The sequence below is a fragment of the Giraffa tippelskirchi genome, chromosome 1 (genome assembly GCF_054371585.1).
Source record: "Giraffa tippelskirchi isolate mGirTip1 chromosome 1, T2T-mGirTip1v1.2.pri, whole genome shotgun sequence".
NCBI classification, from domain to species: Eukaryota; Metazoa; Chordata; class Mammalia; order Artiodactyla; family Giraffidae; genus Giraffa; species Giraffa tippelskirchi.
In genome coordinates, this window is record NC_137275.1 from 226,743,957 (window position 1) to 226,754,662 (window position 10,706).

Genomic DNA, 10,706 nt, shown 5'->3' on the forward strand with positions numbered 1-10,706 from the left:
AATTTGGAAAACTCAGCAGTGGCCACAGGACTGGAAAAGGTCAGTTTTCATTCCAATCCCACTGACGGGTAATGACAAAGAATGCTCAAACTACTGCACAATTGCACTCATCTCATGATAGCAAAGTAATGCTCAAAATTCTCCAAGCCAGGCATCAACAGTACGTGAACCACAAATTTCCAGATGTTCAAGCTGGATTTCAAAAAGGCAGAGGAACCAGAGATCAAATTTCCAGTATCCTTTGGATCATAGAAAAAGCAAGAGAGTTCCAGAAAAACATCTATTTCTGCTTTATTGATTATGCCAAAGCCTCTGACTGTACGGATTACATCAAACTGTGGAAAATTCTGAAAGAGATGGGAATACCAGACCACCTGACCTGCCTCTTGAGAAATCTGTATGCAGATCAATAAGCAACAGTTAGAACTGGACATGGAACAACAGGGTTCCAAATAGGGAAAGGAGTATGTCAATACTGTATATTGTCACCATGCTTCTTTAACTTAGATGCAGAGTACATCATGAGAAACGCTGGGCTGGAGGAAGCACAAGCTGGAGTCAAGATTGCTGGGAGAAATATCAATAACCTCAGATATGCAGATGACACCACACTTATGGCAGAAAGTGAAGAACTAAAGAGCCTCTTGATGAAAATGAAAGAAGAGAGTGAAAAAGTTGGCTTAAAGCTGAACATTCAGAAAAAAGATCATGGCATCTGGTCCCATCACTTCATGGCAAATAGATGGGGGAACAGTGAAAACAGTGACAGACTTTATTTTGGGGGGCTCCAAAATCACTGCAGATGGTGACTGAAGCCATGAAATTAAGATGCTTACTCCTTGGAATAAAAGTTATTACCAATCTAGACAGTATATTAAAAAGCAGAGACATTACTTTACCAACCAAGTTCTGTCTAGTCAAGGCTATGATTTTTCCAGTGGTCATGTATGGATGTGAGAGTTGGACTAGAAATAAACCTGAGCACCGAAGAATTGATGCTTTGTACTGTAGTGTTGGAGAAGACTCTTGAGAGTCCCCTGGACTGCAAGGAGATCCAACCAGTCCATCCTAAAGGAGATCAGTCCTGAATAAAAGGAAATCAGCTCTGAATATTCATTGGAAGGATTGATGTTGAAGCTGAAACTCCTATACTTTGGCCACCTGATGGGAAGAACTGACTCATTTGAAAAGAGCCTGATGCTGGCAAAGATTGAAGACAGGAAGAGAAGGGGATGGCAGAGGATGAGATGGTTGGATGGCATCACTGACTGGATGGACATGAGTTTGAGCAAGCTTTGGGAGTTGGTGATGGACAGGGAGGCCTGGTGTGCTGCAGTCCATGGGGTCACAAAGAATTGGACATGACTGAGCAACTGAACTGAACTGACTTTAATAAAAATCTTCAGTTTTGACTCATGGAGATTTGAATGCCTGCTTGAGGATTCGGGGCTGTGATGGCAAAACAAAGCCATTGAGAGCCTTGGTTCATCTAAGAATGAACCAGAGACTCTGCTCTAGGAGACTTCGGGAGGAAAAATCCAGCCACTTCCTCCAACTACGTACAGTGAGAGTCTCCTACAGTTGTGACCTGGGGCGAAGTTGTCTGCTTTTCTTCTCTCCTCAGTGTTTTAGGAGAACACCTTTCACTTTCTTTAGACCTAAAATTACTAAGTGGTCCTTGCAATTCCCTTCTGTAGGTGGAGGATTCTAATGATCAAGAGATCTGAAGCCAGCAGCAATGCGTAGGCATGTATGTTCAGTGCAAAATGATTCATACTTGCCAGAGCTTGTTAAGTATGGATATTCTGCAGTACTGGTTAACACATAGGATTTGTCCTCCTTGCCTGCTCCCTTCCTTCCCTTCTTGGGACTCTTGGAGGTGATGAAGTGAGTCACAGGGTTGCAAGTTGAATCAGAGTAACATGGAGATTCATGCAAAACCCATTGCCTTGAGAGGACAGTCTGGCTGGGAGGGTCTACACTGTGTGTGTTTAGGGGGGATGTGTGTGCCTTTACAGTGGGCAAAAATGAGACGTGGGAAAACAGGTCATATGAGAGCTTCCTTGCACAGACCTAGAAACAGAGAGAAATGGAGATGGCCCCCGTGCCAGAAAGGGAAGCTGTTGCTTTGGGATCCATTGTGCTGAAGACAGAAACTAAAGCTGAGCTACAATTAATCTGATGATATGTCAGGGAACAGAAGGGCACAGATAGATTTGCACATTTCTCCACTAAAAATACACTAAAATTAAGAATAAATTTATTCCAAGTTTAAAAAAATGTTAAGTGATTAATAATAAAAAGCAGAAGTGTCTACAGTAGGAACTGAAGCAGATCACACAAATAGGTTTCAGCTTTGAAGGAATGTCTCTGGCTTCATCTGATGTTCACATATTCCAATTGTATATGTTATGGCAAAAGGAGAGAAAAAATGCAGGATTTCACAGAGTAAGTTGTGAGAATTCAGTGGATTCTTGAAGTCTGGGATTCCACTTCTGGGAAAAAAAAAGTTTGTTGAGAAAAACTGAGGCTGTTATTGGAATGAAGCAGAACTTTCTTCAATATCTGCTTATCAGCTATCTTATAGTACGCAGATGTAAGAAAAGGTTAGAGCTGGATTATTCTTGAATGGGGCTCCTGGTGTCCCCAGAATGCAATGGAAAGAGAACAGACCAGTTTCTCTCCCTCAGAACACAATTGACATTTACAAGTACTCAACGTTAGATGATTTCTTATTCATTTTCAAAACTTATTTTTTAAGGTGTTATATTGTTTTGTATTCAGTAAAACTGAATTTATTTCAGTTACTTAAGGAATCTAAGAATGATTACAGTGTGATTTTGGAAACAAAACTAAATTTCAAATAATACCAGACAGGGTGAGAACATTAATACGAAAGAGAAACTATCATGCTGTAAATCCACATTGTGAATAAAGTTATAGATGCCTATTTTTCAAAGAAAACAAAGAATGTTAGATATTCAGTTCAGTCGCTCAGTCGTGTCTGGGCCTTTGTGACGCCATGTACTGCAGCCCAAGCCTCCCTGTCCATCGCCAACTCTCAAAGCTTGCTCAAACTCATGTTCATTGGGTCGGTGGTGCCATCCAACCAACTCATCCTCTGTCATCCCCTTCTCCTCCTGCCTTCAATGTTTCCCAGCATCAGGATCTTTTCAAATGAGACAGTTCTTCGCATCAAGTGGCCAAAGCATTGAATCTTAAGCTTCAGCATCAGTCCTTCCAATGAATATTCAGGACTGATTTCCTTTCGGATTGATTGGTTTGATCTCCTTGCAGTCCAAGGGACTCTCAAGAGTCTTCTCCAACACCACAGTTCAAAAGCATCAATTCTTTGGTGCTCAGCTTTCTTTATAGTCCAACTCTCACATCCATACATGACTACTGGAAAAACCATAGCTTTAACTAGGCGGATCTTTGTCGGCAAAGTAATGTCTCTGCTTTTGAATATGTTGTATAGGTTGGTCATAGCTTTTATTCCAAGCAGCAAGTGTCTTTTAATTTCATGGCTGCAGTCACCATCAGCAGTGATTTTGGAGCCCCCCAAAATAAAGCCTCTCACTGTTTCCATTGTTTCCCCATCCATTTGCCATGAAGTGATGGGACCAGATGCCATGATGTTAGTTTTCTGAATGTTGAGTTCTAAGCCAGCTTTTTCACTCTCCTCTTTCACTTTCATCAAGAGGCTCTTTATTTTCTCTTCACTTTCTGCCATAAGTGTGGTGTCATCTGCATATCTGAGGTTATTGATATTTCTCCCAGCAATCTTGATTCCAGCTTGTGCTTCATCCAGCCCAGCATTTTGCATGATGTACCATGCATATAAGTTAAATAAGCAGGGTGACAATATACAGCCTTGACGTACTCCTTTTCCTATTTGGAAGCAGTCTGTTGTTCCATGTCCAGTTCTAACTGTTGCTTCCTGACCTGCAGACAGGTTTCTCAGGAGGCAGGTCAGGTGGTCTGGTATTCCCATCTCTTTCAGAATTTTCCACAGTTTGATGTAATCCATACAGTCAGAGGCTTTGGCATAATCAATAAAGCAGAAATAGATGTTTTTCTGGAACTCTCTTGCTTTTTCTATGATCCAAAGGATACTGGAAATTTGATCTCTGGTTCCTCTGCCTTTTTGAAATCCAGCTTGAACATCTGGAAATTTGTGGTTCACGTACTGTTGATGCCTGGCTTGGAGAATTTTGAGCATTACTTTGCTATCATGAGATGAGTGCAATTGTGCAGTAGTTTGAGCATTCTTTGTCATTACCCGTCAGTGGGATTGGAATGAAAACTGACCTTTTCCAGTCCTGTGGCCACTGCTGAGTTTTCCAAATTTGCTGGCATATCGAGTGTAGCACTTTCACAGCATCATCTTTCAGGATTTGAAATAGCTCAACTGGTCTGGCATCACCTCTACCAGCTTTGTTCATAGTGATGCTTCTTAAGACCCACTTGACTTCACATTCCAGGATCTCTGGCTCTAGGTGAGTGATCACACCATCGTGGTTATCTGGGTCACGAAAACATTTTTTGCATAGTTCTTCTGTGTATTCTTGCCACTTCTTAATATCGTCTGCTTCTGTTAGGTCCCTACCATTTCTGTCCTTTTTTTGTGTCCATATTTGCATTAAATGTTTCCTTGGTTTTCTTATTTTCTTGAAGAGATCTCTAGTCTTTTCCATTCTAATGTTTTCCTCTATTTCTTTGCATTGATCAGTAAGAAAGGCTTTCTTGTATCTCCTTGCTATTCTTTGGAACTCTGCAGTCAAATGGGTATATCTTTCCTTTTCTTTGCCTTTTGTGTCTCTTCTTTTCACAGATATTTGTAAGGCCGCCTCAGACAACCATTTTGCCTTTTTGCATTTCTTTTTCTTGGGGATGGTCTTGATCACTGCCTCCTGTACAATGTTCCAAACCTCCATCCATAGTTCTTTAGGCACTCTGTCAGATTTAATCCCTTGAATCTATTTCTCATTTCCACTGTATAGTCATAAGGGTTTTGATTTAGGTCATACCTGAATGGTCTAGCGGTTTTCTTCACTTTCTTCAATTTCAGTCTGAATTTTGCAATAAGAAGTTCATGATCTGAGCCACAGTCAGCTCCCAGTCTTGTTTTTGCTGACTGTGTAGAGCTTCTCCATCTTTGGCTGTGAAGAATATAATCAATCTGATTTCGGTGTTGACCATCTGGTGATGTCCATGTGTAGAGTCTTCTCTTGTGTTGTTGGAAGAGGGTGTTTGCTATGACCAGTGCGTTCTCTTGGCAAAACTCCATTAGCCTTTGCCCTGCTTCGTTCTGTACTCTAAGGCCAAATTTGCTGTTACTCCAGGTGTTTCTTGACTTCCTACTTTTGCATTCCAGTTCCCTGTTATGAAAAGGACATCTTTTTTGTCTGTTAGTTCTAGAAGGTCTTGTAGGTCTTCATAGAACCATTCAACTTTAGCTTCTTCAGCATTACTTGTTGGGGCATAGACTTGGATTACTGTGATGTTGAATGATTTGCCTTGGAAATGAACAGAGATCATTCTGTTATTTTTGAGATGGCACCCAAGTACTGCATTTCAGCCTCTTTTTTTGACTAGGAGGGCTACTCCATTACTTTTAAGGGACTCTTGCCCACAGTAGTAGATATAATGGTCATCTGAATTAAATTAGCCTATTTCAGTCCATTTTAGTTAGCTGATTCCTAAAACATTGATGTTCACTCTTGCCATCTCCTGTTTGACCACTTCTAATTTACCTTGATTTATGGACCTACCATTCCAGGTTCCTATGCAATATTGCTCTTTACCACATTGGACTTTACTTCCATCACCAGTTACATCCACAACTGGCTGTTGTTTTTGCTTTGATTCCATATTTTCATTCTTTCTGGAGTTATTTCTCTACTCTTCTCTAGTAGCATATTGGGCACCTACCGACCTGGGGATTTCAACTTTCAGTGTCCTATCTTTTTGCCTTTTCATACTGTTCATGGGGTTCTCAAGATAAGAATACTGAAGAGGTTTGCCAATCCCTTCTCCAGTACATTAGATGTAATATTTACAATAAAATAAAGTTTGCTGGAAATAGAGGCATCTAGGCCATAGCTATATTAGGCCTACATTTATTACCCTCTCACTGAGATTAAAACAAGACAATCTTCTACTGTGAAGAAGGAAAAGGATGGCCAGACCTACAGAGATTTCAGGGTTTAGCCCATGAGAAGTGGCTGCATACACTGGTGGTGCTGTGTGCCCGGTGAGGGCTGCTGCAAGGAACAGTGAAGATAAGAGTGCCTTTGTGTATCTTGTTTCTGCAGAATTGAGTTTTAGATTTGTTGCATTTTTAATTCAAAATTTATTATACATTATTACTTATAAAAGAGAAAAGAAAAGTCACAGTGTTTGAAGTAACAAAGGCCGCTATGTTAAAAAATCATGGAAAAAAATAAAGTTGAAACATTTGGTGGACCTAAAGCACCCCCACCCCCCTACTCCCATCACCACCAAAAACAGAAGAAAAAGCTGTGGTTACAAACACCAGTATGTATGATTTGTGCTTGGGGGGAAATCATGGCAGAATTATGAGCCACTGAAACTTTTCGATCTCTGACTGTAAGATAGTCAATAGTTGATCGATCGGTTTTCTAAGTTTCGATGTTCATTTGGCCTTGCTTAACAAAGGTGGTCTTCAGTGCTTCCAGAATCACCCCACTGCACCATTTCCAAGACATTATTTTTCTTTCTTTTGAACACGGCTGGTCACAAACTAGCTGAGCCATGGTAGAAGCTATGGGTCCCACATCTTCCAGCAGAGAAATGGACATAGTGGTTGGGAATGGGCTTTATTTTAGGACTTGTTTTTGGTCTAAGACCTGCTCTGTGCAGCTATTGTATCATTTTAGCCTGAGCTTCACATCCAGTCTCAGTTATTTCCCGTCCCTCTTGCCACTTTCCTTGTTGGCACACCTCTGGAATAGAAGCCCCCAAGTGTGATGTAATCTCTCACTCATTCTAGGCATTGTACTCTGACTCCAAATAGATTTCTTCTTTACTCTTGAAGAGGCAGAGATGGCTGTCTGCCACCCCAGTATTTCCTAGACAGTCAGGGCCCTTACTGCACTTCTTTAGTCTGTTTCTTATGTCTCTAGACCTGTTCTGCCAGGATGAGCCTTGGTCACAAGTGTAGGCTGTGCAGGAACAGGCCGGGTTAGTGGTGGCAGCAGTAACCAGCTGGTAAGCTCACGCACGGTTCAGCTCTAGATTTCTGCCTGGCACTCTAAAAGTGTTCAAAGTTTTAAATTCATGTGAAGATTTTCCTTAGAAAGAGAATCATTGGCTTGAACAGAGTCTTGAGCATAAGCTGATTCTGCTAGTTCGTTTCTGTGTTTGGTAGCTGTTAGATCCAGATCTAAGCAGTGATTCTGCCTCTAACAGCTGAGTGGTCCTGGAAGGTCACTCAGCATTTCTCAGCTGAAGTCTCATCATGAGGAACACTTTCTTGTGGCCTTGTCAGCGTATTTGGTGAATAATGTGTACTAAGTCGCTTCAGTCGTGTTCAACTCTTGGCGACCCCATGGGCTGCAGCCCACCAGGCTCCCCTGTCCATGGGATTTTCCAGGCAGGAATACTGGAGTTGGTTGCCATTTCCTTCTGTAGGTGAATAATAATAAGTACAAAACATTTTGCTTTCTGGAACCTGGCGCAGAGTAGGTGCTTGTTAAGTATCAGCTTTGTTGATAAGATTAAATTAAAGGGAACTTTCAGAAATAATGAGAATATCGTTACAGTAAAGTATGTAGAAGAAAGAAACATCTGCTGCAGCACATTTCATCAGCTCTTCAGCAAAAATAGAAGCACTGCCTGTAGACACTGTCGGTGACTAAAGAGAAATGTGCTCTAATCGCCTTTAGAATTATCTACATCATGACTTTTATGGGTCTTTACACCTGCAAATTCTGGAGAAAGAAACCTCTGAGTGGGATCAAGAGTGACAACTCATGTATTTTGATCTAGAGTCCAAAAGCCAGGAGCACTGCTGCAGTCTACGGATTTCAAGTGCACAGGGGCTCATCAGGAGTGCTCCTTCCTGCCCTCAGGAGTCTGGCTAGTTCCTGTCTCCAGAGAGTACCCAGACAGGCATTCCAGTAACTCACTGAGACTTAAGAATGTTGCCTGCTTAAGCAATACTTTTGCTTTTATATAGCATGATATTATTTATCTAAGTATCACTTTTGAGGCTATTGGTTCATATAGTTCATTTTCAAGATTTTCACAAATTATCAGGGTCCTAGCTAATGTCAGTGGCCCCTAAGATGAGAGGGCTTTTAAAAAAAAATAATTCACCTGCCAACAAACATGATGCAAAGGTTAGAAACCTCCTACTGTTCTTCTGTTGAGACTATGACTCTGTGTTTTAGCATCATGTCTGTGAAATAACCAGTTACACAGTCAGCAGTGTACAGGGCTTTTGTCTCTGCTCTTTGTGGACTTGGGAATGTAACGTGTCTGCTCACCGAGCAGGCACTTCTGCAGCAGCAGCACACGTCTGGGTTTCAGGTCCACAGCGGCTGAGTCTCCTCACTGCCGGGGCCACTGCCAACCTGTACCCACCGAAGCTTCACCCAACGTCTTTAACTTCTGAGCACATCTCTCCCCCGGTTGCAGGTGACCAATTGACAGTGGAGCCAAAGTAAACAGGCTCCAGGAAACGGGAGGCGATTCTCAGAAAGGGAGGGTTGAGTCTTCGACAAGGCTGATGGGACAGAGGCGAGCTTGTGTAATGAGTAAACGCAAAGTGTATCTTTTAATTAAATATTAAACCATAATTGCATGAGTGTAGAAAAGTGCCTAACATGACTTAAACCCCGGATTTCAGATGGGGAAGAGCTGCTGTTTTCATCTGAAGGGGCAGAGCCATGGTTGAGGAGCTAGGGACGGAGTGGGGGGCTGCACTCCCAGCCCCCTTCAATCAGCACCAGCAGTTTTATCTATTTTATAAATAAGGATTCTCTTCAAAAAGTGATTTAAACAGCTCAATCCAATTTCCCATTTTACCAGTGAAACCTGATGAAGCCCAAAGTGGTTAACTGGTCTGGTCACAGTCATCTGGACCTCAGCCTTCTTCCATCTGCAAACGCGGAAGAGCAGTAAAACCTTCTGCAGGGACAGAGTAATAACACCGTCTCCCACCCTCTGTCCAGACATTCCACTCCTGTGGGGACGGCTGGGAAAGGGCTGGTGATTCAGTGGTGAACAGTGCAAGCTCTAGCGTTGTCGTTTTTGTCACTTGTCGCAGTGATGACCAACAGCGCCCTGGGCACTATGTGGCTTTTTGTGTCTGGCTTCTTTCACTCAGCACACTGTTTTCAGAGTTCAGCTGTCTGATAGCATGGACCCATACTTCATACCTCTTTACAGCTGAATGATGGTCCATTACATATATGGATATATATGTGGATATAGCATATATTACTTATGCATTCATCAATTGATAGACATTTAGGTTTTTCTTTTGGAGTATTATGCTGCTGCTGCTGCTAAGTCACTTCAGTCGTGTCCGACTCCGTGCGACCCCATAGACAGCAGCCCACCAGCTCTCCTGTCCCTGGGATTCTCCAGGCAAGAACACTGGAGTGGGTTGCCATTTCCTTCTCCAATGCATGAAAGTGAAAAGTGAAAGTGAAGTCACTCTGTCATGTCCGACTCTTCGCGACCCCATGGACTGCAGCCTACCAGGCTCCTCTGTCCATGGGATTTTCCAGGCAAGAGTACTGGAGTATTATGACTAATACTGCTATGCACATTTGTGTACAAGATTTTGTGTGCGCATGTGTTTTCAGTTTCCTTGGGTATACACATGGAAATAGAATGGGTGGCTCAAATGTTAATTCTATGTATGACTTTTTGAGAAACTGCCAGACTGTATTTTAAAGAAGCAACACTATTTTAGATTTCATTTATATTTTCTCCCTTCTGTTTTCCTTTTTCTCTTTGTGGAATTCTGTTATAAACCGTGAAGATGAATCAGCAAAATAAACACAGCTTCTTCAATAAGTCAACTGCCAAAAAAAAAGAGATAGGAGGATAATTTATTAATTATATAGATGTAAAAGACATTTCAACTAATTACACAGTGCTCTGAGAATGACTTTCTGGATGGCCAATACCCCAAATATTTGGGACAGTCTTGGGCAAACCAGACCGGTTTGTCACCTTCTGTGACATAACTGGCCACTATCAATAGGAATTTAGCCAAATCAAAGTATTTTCCAGCTAGATTAGTTTTCCAAGTCTTTATACCAGGTACTCTTGTACTCCTAAGTACTATACCTGTATCCTGGTTTATCAGAGTGCTTTCAGAACCATACAATAGAGTCAAAAGGAAACTCGGTCGCATATGTCTAACTTGTGCTGTGTGCTTAGTTGCTCAGTCGTGTCCAGCTCTTTGTGACCCCAAGCGCCGTAGCCAGGCTAACGCACCAGGCTAACGCCAAGCATAGCAATTGGGGGAGGGTGCACGGTGACTGCAGCCGTGAAATGAAAAGACACTTGCTCCCAGGAAGGAAGGCTGTGACAAAGCTAGACAGCGTGTTGAAAAGCAGAGACAACACTTTGTCGACAAAGGTGAATATAGTCAAAGCTGTGGTTTTTCCAGTAGCCATGTATGGATGTGAGAGTTAGACCATAAAGAAGGCTGAGCGCTGAAG